Here is an 11598-nt window from a genome sequence, read left to right as displayed (position 1 = left end):
ATGATTGCCATCACTTCGGCCATGAGTGTGCTCAGGACCTCGTGTGTGAGGCGGGTGTGCCCAGTCTGAAGCAGCATGGCATCCAGGATGCGTCTGGCGACGCCGATAAGCCTTTCCCATGAGCCCCCCATATGTGAGGAGTGTGGCGGGTTGAAAACCCAAGAGCACTCCTTGCTTTGAAGGTAGGCTGTTATGGTTGTGTCTTCCGTGTTAATGCCCAGTTCTTTGCAGGCTCCCACAAAGTTAGTCCCTCTGTCAGAACGGAGAAGTCTGGCAGGGCCACGGATTGCAAAAAATCTTCTGAGCGCATTGATGAAGCTGTCAGATGTCATGGATTCAATGAGCTCGAAGTGGACAGCTCTGGTTGCCATGCACGTGAATATCACCGCCCAGCGCTTACTGTCTGCACTTCCTCCTCTTGTTCTCCGTGTCATGATGGCCCAAGGCCCGAAGACATCAAGGCCTACGTTGGTGAACGGAGGCTCGGGTGTGAGTCTGTCAGCAGGTAAGTCTGCCATCTTCTGATCCTGTAGCCGCCCACGCAGCTTGCGGCAGGTCACGCACCTGTGGATGACGGACGACACCAGACGCTTACCGCCAAGGATCCAGTAGCCTGCTGCTCTGACAGCTCCCTCTGTTATGTGTCGCCCCTGATGTACCACCTGCTCATGGTAAAATCTCACCAGGAGTGTGGCGATGTAGTGGGTGCGTGGAATAAGCAGTGGGTGCTTTTCTTCACGGGACAGGTCTGGGGCGGATGTTATGCGACCGCCAACCCGAAGCAGGCCGTCTCCATCAGTCACTGGATTAAGCTTTTTGAGTGGGCTTTGGTTAGGAATTGTCTTACCCTCTTTTAGGCATTTCAGTTCGTTTTCAAAGACCTCATGCTGAACAGCGCGAATTATCACACACTTTGCCTGTGACAGTTCGCTTGTGGTGAGTGTGTCTTTGAAATGCCTCCAGCCTCTGCATTTTGCGCTGACTGGATTTCCCTTGAAAGGCGCAGCAACGTGGATGAGTCTGGCTGTAGCATTGCAGAGGTTTCTCCAGCTTGAAAACCTTTCAAAACGCTCTGAGCCTAGCTGAGCGTCCGAGGCCCTGGTGGACAGAGCGGTGACCTCAGGTCGAATGTCAGAGTCTGCATCTGGCTCCACCAGGGTGAAGATGTGGGGCTCCCAGGATTCCTCTGTGTTGCTGCGTGTCAGGAAACTGGGGCCAGAGAGCCAACTGCTTTGCTGTAGCTGTGCTGCAGGCATGTACCTTGTCGCATGGTCCGCAGGATTCCGGTCCGTGGGGACGTAGGACCACTGTTCTGGATGAGTGGATCGTCTTATGCGGTTCACCCTGTTGGACACATACACATAAAATCTTCTGGACGAGTTATGGACATACCCAAGTACGATTTTACTGTCTGTGAAGAATCTGACATCGTCCACATGGATGTCCATCTCATCTCGGATCAGCTCATACATTTGAACAGCGAGCACGGCTGCACAAAGTTCGAGGCGGGGAATGGTGTGTGCAGGCCGGGGAGCCAGCTTGGACTTCCCCATGATGAATCCCATGTGTGCTTTGCCATCAGCGTCGATTGCTCTCAGGTAAGCCACAGCCCCTATCGCCACTGTCGACGCGTCAGAGAAAATGCAGAGTTCTCTCCTCTGTGTTGAAGACAGTAGGACGGGTATATAACACCTCTTTATTTGCAGGTCTTCCAGAGCTTTGAGTGAATCTCTCCACGTGTTCCACTCTGTCTCTTTCCCGGGGTCGAGTGGAGTGTCCCACCCCTGCTCTGTTGAGAGTTCCCGTACTAATGCTTTTCCCTGCATAATTATGGGAGCAACGAAACCCAGGGGGTCGTATAGACTGTTCACGGTGGACAGGATACCTCTCCGTGTGTATGGCTTCGTCTCCCGGGACACCAGGAATGTGAAGCTGTCTGTTTCCAGGTTCCAGGAGAGGCCCAGGCTTCGCTGGAGGGGAAGAGGATCCACGCCGAGTTCCACATCTTTCAAGTCTTTGGCACGGTCTTCCTCAGGTAGGGCTTCCATTACCTGTTCACTGTTTGATGCCACTTTATGTAGTCTCAGGTTAGACTCTGCCAGCATCTTTCTGGTTCTCGTGAGGAGGTCGATTGCCAGCTCAGGTGAGGCAACAGAAGTCAGCCCATCATCTACATAAAACTGACGCTCCACGAACTGTCTTGCATCAGAGCCGTATTCTGCTTCACCTTTCTCGGCAGCACGTCTCATGCAGTATATGGCGATGGCGGGTGATGGGGTGTTTCCAAATACGTGGACTTTCATCCTGTACTCCACCACGTTCTTGTCATTGTCCTCATACCAGAGGTAGCGGAGGTAGTCTCTATGATCGCTTCTGACCACAAAGCAGTAAAACATTTGCTGCACATCTGCTGTAACAGCTACTGGCTCTTTGCGGAACCTCAGAAGCACTCCCAACAGCGTGTTGTTCAAGTCTGGGCCGCTGAGGAGTACATCATTCAGGGATACGCCTTCACATTCAGCGCTAGAGTCAAATACTACTCTTATTTGACCCGGCTTCTTTGGGTGGTAAACACCGAAGGAGGGGAGGTACCAGTGTTCTTTACCTGCCTCCAGAGCTGGCGCCTGCTCGGCTTGGTCGTTGTTCATCATTTTCTGTATGAACTCTGTGTAGTGGCTTTTCATTTCTGGCTTTTTCTCCAGGGTCTTTATGAGCGATCCAAAGCGTTTGACTGCTTGTTCCCTGTTGCTTGGAAGGGGTCGTCGTGGCGACCGGAACGGCAGGGGTGCTACCCAGCTGTGGTCGTCGTCCTGGAAGACCTCTCTGTCCATGATGGTCAGGAACGCTTTGTCATCCACTGACAACGCTGTCTTGTTGTCGTCTCTGGAGCTCTCAAACACAGAAAGGCCGAGGCTGTCTGTGCTCGTTGCCCAGCCTGTGTCTTCTTCACGGGTGTGTGAGAGAGGGTTGTGTCGCTGCGATGTGCTGCTGTGGCCTTCCTTTACCTGGATGTTGTTTGGACAGGGATGGAGGAAGGATGTTCTTCCGTTATGCAGCACATTGGCTTTGTACACGTTGACTTCGGCCGGTTTGTGGGCTGCCCCCAGACAGACGACACCCACGATGACCCAGCCCAGGTCCAGCCGTTGCGCATAAGGAGCGTTGTGTGGCCCGTTGATTTGCTCACGCACCTTGTGAACTCTGAGGATGTCTCTTCCCAGGAGCATGAGGATGGGGGTGTCTGGGTCCACGGCTGGAATCTTGTTCGCCACAGGCTGTAGGTGAGGGTGGTGCTTTGCGACATCAGGAGACGGGATTTCAGATCTATCATCCGGCACCATGTCACACTCGATTAGTGTGGGGAGAGGGAGTTGCAGTTTCCCATCCATAGATTCAAGCATGAAGTTATTGACTCGCCTGCCGGAGGTCTCTGTTGTCCCCGCGCAGGTCTTCAGTGTGTAAGGAGCTGGACTGGCTTTGATGCCGAAGAGGCTGAAGAACTCTGACTTTGCGAGTGACTTGTTACTCTGTTCATCCAGCACTGCATACATCTTGACAGCTTTGTCTTTTCTCCCAGCAGGATAGACATTAATCAGGCAGATCTTAGCACATGAGCGTGGGCTGTCTGCATTGCCGCATATCTCTGTGCACTTGGATGTAACTGTGGGTGCGTCTTCATCTGGCTTCCCGCTTTCCTCTTTCTCCGTGTGAGCTCTCTCGCTGGATGTAGGAGGGCCTGGGTGTAGAGCCGTGATGTGCCTCTCACTGTTGCACTCATCACATTTGATTGATGCTTTGCAGTCTTTCGCTATATGCTGAGTTGACCCACAGCACTTAAAGCAGATGCGGTTGTCTTTCAGGTAAGCCTTACGTTCTTCAATAGGTTTGGATCTAAAGGTCCTACACTTTTTGAGTGGGTGAGGCTTCCTGTGTATCGGGCACTCGCGGTCTGGTCCACTCGTTCTCTTCTCCACAGAGCCGTCACCTTCAGTGTACTTGGGTGTGACATCGGTCTTGTGCACACTTACTGGGGCTTTGTGGCTGTGCCTCGTGGCTTTTTCTGCTTTCTGTGGCACGTTGCTGTTGGAGGTGGCGATGGCGAAGCTTGGGTCATTCCTTACTTTGGCCTGTCGCCGGACGAATTGAGAGAAGAGAGAGAATGGAGGGAAGGCTACTCCATGCTCTTCTTTGAACTTGGATCCCATGGTTATCCACCTCTCTTGCAGGCTATAGGGTAGCTTTTCTGCGATCGGATTCACGCCGCGAGCTGTATCTAGACAGGCGAGGCCTGGTAGGTATCCTTCTTCTTTGGCACACTCCAGTTCAAGGAGGATATCACCGAGTTCTCTGAGTTTGGCATTGTCCTTGTTGGTTAGCTTGGGAAACTCTTCTATCTTTTTAAAAAGTGCGTGTTCTACGGCTTCTGGTGTCCCATAGCATTCCTCCACACGTTGCCACACCATGCGGAGGCCTGCAGCAGGATTAAGGACATGCACTGAGCGGATTCTCTGCGCTTGCTCTGCTGAGTCTGCACCTAGCCACTTTACCAGCAGGTCCAGTTCTTCCCTAGGTGTCAGATTCAAGTCCTGGGTGGCACTGAGGAAGGATGCTTTCCATGACCAGTAGTGTTCAGGACGGTCATCGAACTGTAGGAGACCGGAGCTCACCAGGTCTCGCCGCATGAGGTACCTGGCGAGGTCTTGTGCTGGCTGTGGCTCGGGGGAGTATCTATTGTTCGGACTGGGAGTTGGATGAGGCGGCTGCGGGCAAGACTTGAATGGAGACGGTTCACTTAGCTGTTCTTTCTTTACGTTGTTGACTCTCGGCATTGGGTTCGTGCGAGCAGCTGCTCCAGTGTGTCGATGGTGTTGTCTGTAGGCATCCAGTGGCGCATGCGTTGGCGGTGGTGGTTCTCTGCCGAACATCGCTGAGTGCTGCTGGACGTAGTTGCCTGTACGTTCATAGGCACTGAAAGGCTTACTTGGGACGTATGGCTCGTAGCGCTTCTCCCCGCTTTCAATCTCCTCATCCTCATATGCTGCAGCCGCTGCTTCGGCGGCAGCGGCCATCTTCTGGCTCATGAGAACGTGGAGACTGGCTTCGAGTTCAGCTTTCTGCCTCATCACGCTTGCTTCTTTTTCAGCGAAAGTCACCTGGGCTTGTGCTGCTTTTGACTTGGCACGTGCTCTGGCAGCCGCTGACGATATTGCTGATCCACCGGACCTTCTGGATATCTGAGACCGGGAGTCAGGTGTTCGGAAAGGCTCTAACCTCTCGGTTGCCTCATGGCCGTCTTTGGGTAGCTCTAGGGGTGCTGCGCCCTGTGCCTGTTCGGCGGCATCCACCTCCAGTCTGTCCATGTGTAGCGACATCTTCCTGGGCTATCTTCTTGAGTTTGAACTCGCTGCGCTGTTGTCTTTTTACTGTGCTGCCCTCGTACTGCGTCACCAGCAGGCAGAACTAGACAGCTAGATAACACTTTGACAAAGCTCCAAATAAATCCAAGGACTGATTGAATTTGTTTATTCTTTGTCTTTTTGTCTTTTTTGTCCTTTTGTCCTTTTGTGTAAAACTGTAAAAGAATTCAGAAAATACATATAAGTTTTACATTACGATACAAATGAAATATAAGTCAGCTATGTTGCTAACCACATAGCTTCAGCACATACAGATCGCTAGGAATAGCGTTTACAACATGACCAACGAGAGCTAGCATAACTTAGCTAACTAAAGTATGCACAAAACATATATCTAAGTTACAGAAGTAAGAAAACTAAAGAGATATGACGAGGAATATTACTCTAACACAAATCATCTACTTACAGACAAATAATGTCCAAAGCTCAAACGTAAAATGGAAAATAGCTGGCACCGTGTTCATCTGTGTAAACTCGCGGTCGACTGAAACGTGAATCAGGAAGTTAACAGGAAGTAGTACTTAAATACTAAACAGTTACCTCAAAAGACCAGAAGGTGGCAGCATACACAAAGGAATGAGAAATAAGGTAATCACATACAAAATAGGATGCATTCTTATGGAAGGCAGAACAAGCGTCATTACGTAAAGGCGGAGTCAGCAGCGCTCTTTAGCAAAGTACGTGCATTGATTTGAGGTGTTGGAAGCAATATCGCTACAAATATATTGTCATACAAAACTTTTTGGCCAACTGAATGTAAAACACTCTAAAGAACATCATATCTGCTTCTGCGGATATACCGTAAATAAAGAAATAAGCGCCGCAAACACATTTATAAATCTGTTAGTAATGAAATCTGTATGGATCGCACTCATCACAGTTAAATATGACGTTTCATTTTGTGTGAAGCAGTTTGGTAGCTGTGTGGGCTACTTCACAGTGACTTTGTTATTTCGTATGAGATTTATTCAGGAGGAATCTTAGTTGAATTGGTCAAAGATTATTTTATTTGAACACAAACGCGAGTTTATCTATTACCAAATACAATTCGGTTTACCTAGCTTGCCATTATAAACGAACTTCAACTATTCGACAGAAAATAAACTCACCAAAACCCTCATAAATGGTTGAAATAATCCTATATTCATTAAGTGAGATGTGTAAAACGGGTTTAAGCAGTGGGCTGACTTAGTTTAATTTCTGAGGTAGAAGCAACGTTTGTTGGCGACCATATCTCTCTCATTCAACGTTTTAAAACAACATTGTGACAAACTGTTGTGCAAAATACTAAAACAAAATAATTTTTTTGCATGAAACACATAAAATAAACCAAACTACAAACTTACCAAACTGCCAGAAATCGAGTATCCTCCTCCAGCTGCTGCCAGGATGGGCTCTGTGTGATTTGACGTGATGACGTTGTGGCGCACTTTCGTTACACATTACAGCAAAGCTACAGCGAGGTTACAGCGAGACCAAAATTTACTGTAAAAGTTTCCCGCTCAATGAAAATTACCCAGAATGCATTATGAGCTGCAGTATTTTACTGTAATATACAGATGCAGTATTGTACTGTGGATTTTTACAGTAATGTGCTGCTAATCTACAGCGACATCTAACAGTGAAGATAATAAATAATATATGAATATAATATTAAATTAAAATGAGTATAATAATAAAATGTATACTTCAAGACAAAAGACTATTTAAAACCATTTATCGGTTAATGGATGTTCCTTTTTAAGTAACAGCAGAAGAACAAGAGGTTTACAGAGAAGCCTGAGTCAGCTTCACCCACCACATAAGTCCAACAAGAAGAGAGTTAGGTCCATGAGTGCAGAATTGTCAAGTGATGGAAAAGACTTTGTCTGCCATACCACAACACTAAGGACAGGGAAAGATCAGAGCCTTCTCAGACTTAAAAGTGCCAACAGACCTCATTTTCAAAATTGAATGCATCATGATTTCATCTGTTAGAGGAAAGTAGTCACTGTTATTTTTATTGATATTACATAGTGATTATGTTAGGGCTGAGTGTTATGTCAAAATCACAGTATCTTTGTTTGTTTTTCATTTACGGAAATGTGTGTAGTTCTCCACTTACCGTCATAGAGGTTTTATTTTGTAGTTGTATGTTTATTTTATATAAATTGAATAAAGATCAATCCTCCATTTTACATGGGTACTGTATTTACAATCCCCTGGGATTCAACACACAACAATGCGTTAACGCAATGCTCTTAAAGTGTTCGCGGACTTCAAGCCACAACTTTTTAGATTAAATCGAGCGCACTCAGACTTCCCATCATTCTGATTACGGTTGTCAATTTGTCACCCTCATCAAACACACGGAGAAATGCAAATGATGCAGCTTTCAAGCGATTAATCTGGCTGTTGGAAAAGGAAATAGAGATGGTGCACGGGAGCTTGGTCTTAATGAATCGATGAGACGTTGGAAACAGCAGCGTGAGGAATTGACTGCAAAAAGACAACTAAAGCTTTCAGAGGGAAGAACAGCAGATGGCCCCGAACTAGAAGATGAGCTCGAAGACTGGGTCAACACACAGAGAGAGCAGACAGCCGAGGTGTTTCAACACAAAACTTTTGTAAAAAAATATTCTAGTCGTATAGTTATGTAAATAATTTGTTATGTAAATAATTTGTTGAAAATTTATATTTAAAGTTTTTTTAAAATGCTTTAAGATGAATCATGTTCAAATTCACATGTCACCTTGCTCAGAGTTTCTCCTTAAAACTGCAGATGCTCTCTCTCTCTACACAAAACCTCCACAAACGGATGTGACGTTTACTTTAATGTTTATACGCTCACAGATGTACTCGAGTCTCAAGAAAAGTTATTGTAATATCATCAGTCGACAAATATCACCAGTTCAGTCACAGACGACGGTATTTGATCACTATGGTTACCGCTACTACAGGCACAATTGAGGCAGCTAACAGCTCCTCGTAGGACCCCGGGGGCGGAGCCAGGAGTCGCAGCGGCAGCAGCACAAAGAGACTGAACGTCGATGACCGACACGATTGTGAAGCAGTGACGGGAAAATACTGAAGCAGCTGCGGGCCTGTCCGTCACTACTCAGGCTAATGTACATAGCGGACATCCTCATGAATCCTCAGTTTTACAGATGTTTGATGTTTGTCGTCTTTCGTTGGGACAGTGAGGGGCAGATCGGGTCACTATGAGTCTGAGGGGTCTTGTCTCCCCGTCACTATAGTGCTGTCTGCGCGCCTGTATGCGCTGTTTGCTGTGACCGGTTTCAATGAGTCTGTTGACGAACAATGTGACATTTCAGACGTTTAAAACTCAACTAATCGCGGAGAAGTTCAGGGAACGAATTTATTATAAGACGCCGCTGTATCGTTTCAAATCCGTTCAGAGAGAATGAACGACCGGCGGATTCTCTCGTTAAGTTTCATTTCAAGGATTCTTGACGGTCTTGTGAACATGCGGAAAAGTGTCATTATTACAAACTACAAAAAATTCAAAGCTCAAAACTTCTGTGATTAAAAACACCAGACAGTTTTATAACCTGAGGGTCTTGTTGTAACCGGTCAAATCAAAGTCCTTTAGAAGTTATTGAATGATTTAACTCTCATTCAAAAATTATCGATAGACTACAGCGCAATATTTTTTCATGATAGTGTATCAATATTCCAAACGCTACAATCGGTGATCATTTTAATTGCGTTTTATCGTCATATATGCTACAGTACATATGGCCAATGTCTCAAGAGGGAGACTTTATTTGTATTACATTTTATTATTAAAAATCTATTGCATTGTGACTTATCTATGGTGATATGTATCGTATCACAAGGCCTTTGCCAATACACAGCCCTAATATAATGAGAGTTAAAGTTAGAAACACTGTAAATAATAAGCAGTTGAATATTTATCCATCATAAATAAGACCAAAGAAATTGAACATTGTTAGATGTTTTTATGACAACTGCTCTCACTTTGCTTGGGTTTCTGTAGTTGATTTGTGATGTGGCCGAGATGTTTTTGTCATTTATGTTACACATGGAGATAAATGTTGGTATTTGATATAGTGGACAGCATCTTGGTCAACAATTGTTGTTTTTAGTGATGTTATATAAGTGAAGCTGAGTTGAGTTATTGACAATGTCTCTCTAACATCTCCAGTTCACACCAACAGTGATTGACACCTTCAGTAAAGCTCCTCCTACATCAAACCACCAATAAATACCAGAAAGCAACAAGCAGAAGAATCACTTCAGGTGTAAGAACTGAAATCTTCACACAGTTGTTGGAGTTTGTGGAAGAGAAGCTTGAGAACACGAGAGATCCAGAACTACACACAACAGAAACTCAGAGGACTAAAGAACACAGAGGTTGGTTTCTGTTTTTAAATCTTAATTACAGATTGTATTTAAAATCTAGATAATAAATTTAGTGATTGTTGGTGGACAATAAATGCAGAAAATTAGCAATAAAATACATTTCATTAATAATATGGCAATAGGTTGACCCCCCCCCCCTTTCTGCTTTGTTTTTAAATAGCTTTTTTGACCCTTTTTTTACACATTTTCATCAGTCTATTTTTTATTGTCTTATTGGAAAAAAACATGAATGCATTTGTTCTTCTACCTGACCAGAACACAGACGTGATGATTTTAATTACAGGACATATATTCAATGACACAACTGTTTTTAAAAATAAACATGAATTTGTTCTCTGGCTTGAACAAATAATATTTTAACATAGAAATAATAATTTTATTGCTTTTTTCTGCTGGAAATCTCATTACCGTAAATCGTCCCGCTACATCTGAGTGCATTTTATGTTGTAATTTAAACAGAGTAAAGTTAAAATATTCTCTTAGGATGTGTTCATCTTATATGGCAAACACTTTTATCCAAAGCAATACTCAGTGCACTGAATGACTGTGTTCCCTGAAAATGAAACTGTGATCTTGTCTTCTGCTGTTGTTTTATACAATTGTAAAACTGTGTTTAACAGATAGTTTTGTTCACTTCAGATATGATGGAAGTGAATAAGGACAGTCAAGATGAAGTAAAAGATACTGATCAGAAACATCAACGTGCACAAAGATTCCAGAAAGTTTCACTGGAAGAAGCTCTGAGAACAGCAGACAAAAAGAGTGAAAAACATCACGTGAGAATTCACACCAGAGAGAAACCTCACGTATGTCTACAGTGTGGAAAGAGTTTTACACAAACAGGAAACCTTAAGAAACACATGAGAATTCACACTGGATAGAAACCTCACGCATGTCTACAGTGTGGAAAGACTTTTAGAAAAACAGGTCACCTTCAGATACACATGACAATTCACACTGGAGAGAAACCTCATGTATTTCTACAGTGTGGAAAGAGTTTTACAGAAACAGGAAACCTTAAGACCAGGGTTCGAATTACGGGGGAGCTAAGGGGAGCTCGGCTCCCCTGAAAAGGACCTGGGCTCCCCTGAAAGCCTACTTTGAGACATTTAGGGGGAGCTCTAAAATACTGTCCATTTTTTGTGTCGCATATAGATTTTATTTCCTGAAATAAATGATGATATTAAAAATGTGTCAATGTTGTGTGTTTATTCGCTCATTACATTACTATTTCCGAACATCTGTCTCCACTAATAAATGCAATTATGTGTCTCCTGCTGTGAACATCCATGCGTGGCGGCGCTGCACTGAAATTACTACGTTTACGTCACCAATTGAACTTAGTATATGAATGTTAGCTTAAATTCAAGCTCAAAACATAATTTCGTATTTTGGAACACTCTGTGGATACTAAGAATGTCAAAAAGAAAGCAGCCAAACCTCAGTCAATTTGGATTTTTTACTAAACAAACGAAGAGGAGTGATGACAGCGCACCAGCTACAGCTAGCTTGCCGGTGTTACCGCCGCCGCCGCTAAAAGTTGCTGGTAGTGACTGCACCAGCACCGAGGATAGCGAGACTTTGGCGCCAGAAACCACCACTGCGACCTGCAGCAGACCAGGCGATCATGCACCAGCACCACCTTTCAACTGGACAACAAAGCAATGGAGTGAGTGGAGAATCAGGAATACATGGCTCTACTCCAAAAATCAGAAGTTAGGATGTACAGTATGCATGGAGGCAAAAAGCCTGTTGCTCGCCGAAAGAGCAACGGGAGTACATCTGTCAGAGGAAT

The 11598-nt window shown here is 45.0% G+C and overlaps 1 long non-coding RNA gene across 1 annotated transcript; it reads left to right on the top strand.

The window, feature by feature from the left end:
* The first annotated feature begins 8403 nt into the window (after positions 1-8403).
* On the top strand, positions 8404-10988 carry LOC306894605. Its single transcript, XR_013786711.1, has 3 exons — positions 8404-8524; positions 9586-9794; positions 10443-10988. It is a non-coding gene; the product is annotated as an uncharacterized lncRNA (long non-coding RNA).
* The last annotated feature ends 610 nt before the right edge of the window (positions 10989-11598 follow it).

Source organism: Barbatula barbatula (assembly GCF_947034865.1).
Source record: "Barbatula barbatula genome assembly, chromosome: 5".
Classification (NCBI taxonomy): Eukaryota; Metazoa; Chordata; class Actinopteri; order Cypriniformes; family Nemacheilidae; genus Barbatula; species Barbatula barbatula.
This window is presented reverse-complemented; position numbering and strand designations above follow the sequence as displayed.